At 42.8% G+C, this 5,188-nt stretch overlaps 1 non-coding gene across 1 annotated transcript; it reads right to left on the reverse strand.

The window, feature by feature from the left end:
* Positions 1-3,912: 3,912 nt before the first annotated feature.
* On the reverse strand, positions 3,913-3,987 carry Trnat-ugu (transfer RNA threonine (anticodon UGU)). The gene has a single exon. It is a non-coding gene; the product is annotated as a tRNA-Thr (tRNA).
* Positions 3,988-5,188: the final 1,201 nt, after the last annotated feature.

Genomic DNA, 5,188 nt, shown 5'->3' on the forward strand with positions numbered 1-5,188 from the left:
TGTGCAAGCCTCTTCATCTCCGAAAAATTACTGCAACCGACATGCTTTAGAACCTGTGTACTGTACTCATTTTGCGGTATCATTCTGCAATTTTTACGCTCAAACTTCCCTCCTGTACTAAACTGGTTACCCGTGATGTCTCAAAATGTGTCCTGTCAACCGATCCCTTATTTTAGTCATGTTATGCCACAAATTTCATTTCTTCCAAGTTCTGTCCATTTACTCCTTATTGGCTCCATGATCTACTCATCCAATCTTCAACATTTTTCTGTAGCACCACATTTGAGAAAGTTCCCATCTTGTTTGAACTGTTTATGGTTCAAATGGCTCTAAGCACTATGGGATACAACATCTGAGGTCATCAGTCCCCTAGACTACTTAAACCTAACTAACCTAAGGACATTACCCACATCCATTCCCGAGGCAGGATTTGAGCCTGCGACCGTAGCACCAGCGCGGTTCTGGACTGAAGCGCCTAGAACTGTTCGGCAACACCGGCCGGCTGAACTGTTTATCATCCACTGCCATGCAATTCTACACTCCACACAAATAAAGTAAGGACTTCCTACGATATAAATCTATATTCGATGTTAACCAGTATCTCTTCTTCAGAATCGCAGTTCTTGCCATTGCCAGTCTACATTTTATCTCCTTTCTACTTCGGCCATCATCAGATATTTTGCTCCCCAAATAGAAAAATCCATCTACTTCTTTAAGTGTCTCATTTCCTAATATAATTCTTTCAGCGTCACATGATTTAACTGGACTACATTACATTTTGCTTCTGTCGATGTACATCTTATATCCTCTTTTAAAGAGACTGCCCATTCCGTTCAGTTGCTCTTCTCTGACAGAATTACATGGTCATCGGCAAACCGCAAAGTTCTTAATTCTGCTCCCTGAACTTTAGTTTCTTCTCTAATTTTGCTTCGTTTCCTCTGCTGCTTGCCCAGTATACTGATTGAAGAATGTCGGCGATAGGGTACAAGCCTGTCTCATTCCCTTATCAATCAGTGTTTTCCTTGGACGTTTATAACTGTAGTTTGGTTTCTGTACATGTTGTATTTATCCTTTCGTTCCTTGCATTTTATCCCTGCAACTATCAGAATTTCAAAGAGTGTGTTCCATTCGACATTATCAAAAACTTTCTGTAAGTCTACAAAAGCTATGAATGTAGTTTTTCCTTTCCTTCACATATTTTCTACGATAAGCCTCGGCATCGCTATTTCCACGCGTGTTCCTAATCTTCTACCAGGTTTGCATTCCTCTGTAAGTGATTCCTGTTAGTATTTTGCAACCATGACTTATTAAACTACTAGTTTCTTTGGAATTGGATTTGTTCCATTCTTCTAGAAGTCTGGGAGTATTTCGCCTGTCTCACACATCTTGCATAGCAGGTGGAATAGTTTGATCAGGCTGCTCTTCCCAAGGATATCAGTAGTTCTGAGGGAACGCTGTCTATTTCGGGCGCCTCGTTTCGATTTGCGTCTTTCAATGCTCTGTCAAATTCTTTTCACAGTACCGTATCCCCTATCTGATTTCACTGACGTCACCTTCCCTTTCTGTAATATTAGCTTCAATTTTATTTCCCCTGTACAACCTGTCTATATATTTATTCTACGTTTCCCTTTCTTTGTTTAGTATTGGTTTTCAGCTAGAGACTTTTCTATTCATATAGACACTTTCCTTTTCTCCAAACGTCTCTTTAATTACCCTGTACGGGATATCTATATTTCACTTAATTATGTATGCGTTATATCCTTACATTTGTCTTATGTCCATTCCTGCTTAGCCATTTTCAGACGTTTGTATTTACTGATTTTGTGATTTCTCCTTTCGACAATTTAATTTTATATTTCCTGTGATATCTAAGTATTTGTAGTAGAAACTTCCTGACAGATTAAAACTGTGTACCGGACCGAGATTCGAACTCGGGACCTTGGCTCTCCCGGGCAAGTGCTCTACCATCATAGCTACCGAAGCACTACTCACACACGGTCCTCACAGCTTTACTTCTGCCAGTATCTCGTCTCCTACCGTCCAAACTTTACAGAAGCTCTCCTGAGAACCTTGCAGAAGTAGCACTCCTGAAAGAAAGGATACTGCAGAGACATGACTTAGACACAGTCTGGGGGATTTTTCCAGAATGAGATTTTAACTCTGCAGCGGAGTGTGCGCTGAGTTCGAGACTCGGTCTGACGCACAGTTTTAATCTGCCAGGAAGTTTCATATCAGCGCACACACCGGTGCAGAGTGAAAATCTCATTCTCTATTTGTGCTACATCTTCCCTTGTTACCTATTTGATCCTCTACTGGCTTCACTTTTTCATCTTTCAAAGCTGCCTATTCGTCTCCTGCTGTACTCCTTTCGCCAGTTTCAGTAAATCGTTGCCTGATGGTCCCTCTGAAATTCTCATCAACTTCTGGTTCTTTCAAGTTATCCAGGTCCCTTCTCCTTAATTTCCTGTCATTATGCAGTTTCTTCCGTTTCAGTCTACTGTTCATAAACAATAAATTGCGGTCAAAGTCCAAGTCACGTTGTCACAGCGGCAAAAACGAAATCGTCCTACGTGATTGGTTCTGGTAGATGTATGAAGCGGCCGTGCCAAGCCCACTGCAACTGACCTGGTTGCCGACTCTACTACAGATGAGTCGGGAACGAGCTTGGAAAGAAGTCAGGGAAAGTTTTTGCCCCATTTAGCACTCCAGAATGGTGTGTCAGTGGGGTCTGCTCATAGAGCTGTGCACAAACTGAAACTGAACTTCCCAAAGTAAAGGTATAGCACGGAATGAACATATCAGATACTGTTCCTCGATACTAGTATTTCAACTGGCTCCTTCAGTCCATGCATGGTGGAGAGGTTGATCACGAAATGCTCCGTTTTTCTTCTTCCTTTTTTCTGATGAATCCTAGGTGCATTCATCAGTCTGTCAACATGCAGAACAATCGACATTCTAAATCTGATATTCCTCTTCTGTTATATCAAGAGCCTATGAATGAATGTTGTATAGGAATGTGAAGTGTAGGCACTTCAACACTAACTTTTGTTACTTAGTTGATTACTCATTCCACAGATCATTTGAACGATTTTTTCATGGACATGATGTGGAACGACATGTGTACATGGCTAGTGTTAAAATTAATGAACACTACTTTTTTTTTACTGGACCGGTGCTTTTGCTTGAAAACAACTTCTAATAAGAATCTGAACTAGTGTTGTGCCACTGCTTTTTAACTTGGCGTCTGTAGCGTGTCAAGGGGGGGGGGGGGGGGGGAGGGCAGGTAATAAACAAATAGTCTGTGTTTCTCATTATGCCGTTATGGAAAGACTCTTGAATTATCTTTGCGTGCTTTCCACCTACCTTCGCCATCTGCAAGAGCCTGCAAAGTATTTTGGCAGTCAGCCAGAAATAGACGGAAAACACACTGACCATGATTTTCAGTCTGCTAGTCCACGTTGTTCTTTGTGCTCATTGAAAGAAATTGTTCGTTCTTGCTGCTTACTCAGTGGGATCAGCATCTATAAATAAAATTTTTGAGTTCCTTACATGAAACTGATGCTACAAAAGAATTTTCAGCTTTCTGAGTTTAATATTTAGCGGCTTCAAGTTTTCGTGAAAGTGGAGATTTTAACCCAAGTATGGCTCTGAATAAGCTAAGAATTAAGTTTTAATTGTGTCATATCTTTGCATATTTTGACTAATTTCTGGCTTTCTAGGTTTATTATTCGGCGTAAGTAATTTTTTCTTAAGGTAGTGTATTTTTTATCATTTGATTATTCTGACACTTTACAATGTTAACATTAACGTACTTAAGCATACACTGATAAAGTTTCTAAAATTAGAATTATATTAATACTTTCAGCTGCTGACGGGCGTTGATATATATCAACGGGGACAGGTGAAAATGTGTGCCCCGACCGGGACTCGAACCCGGGATCTCCTGCTTACATGGCAGACGCTGTATCCATCTCAGCCATCGAGGGCACAGAGGATAGTACGCCTGTATGGATAGTGTGTAGACTACAAGTTGAGAAAGTGGGTCTCACGGGGAGTGTGCCAGTGATAAATCCCTGAAGCCGCACTATCCTCTGTGCCCTCGCTGGCTCAGACGGATAGAGCGTCTGCTATGTAAGCAGGAGATCCGGGGTTCGAGTCCCGGTCGGGGCACACATTTTCACCTGTCCCCGTTGATATATATCAACGCCCGTCAGCAGCTGAAGGCATTAATATAATTCGAATTTCGTCTAGACGGCTGCAAGTCATCAATGGTGTCTGTTCTTTCGGATATGTCCGAAAGAACAGACACCATATCGATATAAGTATATAAGTTTCTAAAAGTTAGTTTAAGCTTCAGTTTCACTCTGGACAACGGCTTTGCCGCAGTGGTAACACCGGTTCCCGTCAGGTCACCGAAGTTAAGCGCTGTCGGGCTGGGCTAGCACCTTGGACGGGTGACCACCCGGTCTGCCGAGCGCTGTTGGCAAGCGGGGTGCACTCAGCCCCTGTGAGACAAAATGAGGAGCTACTTGATTGAAGAGTAGCGGCTCCTGTCTCGGAGACTGCCATACGGCCGGGAGAGTGGCGTGCTCACCACCCGCCCCTCCATATCCGCATCCAGTGACGCCTACGGGCTGAGGATGACACGGCGGCCAGTCGGCACCGATGGGCCTTTATGGCCTGTTCAGGAGGAGTTAAGTTTTAGTTTTTTAGTTTTCAATTTCACTCTTAAATTATGGCGCAGTCCTTTGTATGTTAAGCAAAGGTGCATTATGATGACATGACGCTGGTAGTAGTAAACTGGGGTAAGTCTCGACACACTTGCTCGTCCCTGCACCTTTTACAATGATACAGCGCTAGTTTCCCTTCACTGTGACCAAGCGATTAGAAAGCTGTCACCACGTCCTGATGCATTAAACTCTGGAGAGGCTGCACTGGCATGACTGATATTTTCAGCGTTGCACTTACGGAGGTCTGGATGTTACACTAGACCAGCCGCCTGCTGGTTTCGTCTCTCCACTGTTCCAACATCATAGCTTTTACATTATTTCCTGAGATCATAGTTCATGATTGGAACCACACTCCATTCACTGAAACAGACTACCAGGCTACAGCTACAGACATGCCAGTACCTGACTTTCTGATCAACAATTACCACTACCTACTACTGTGCACACATCGTTATCTG

Source organism: Schistocerca gregaria, chromosome 7, assembly GCF_023897955.1.
Source record: "Schistocerca gregaria isolate iqSchGreg1 chromosome 7, iqSchGreg1.2, whole genome shotgun sequence".
NCBI lineage: Eukaryota > Metazoa > Arthropoda > Insecta > Orthoptera > Acrididae > Schistocerca > Schistocerca gregaria.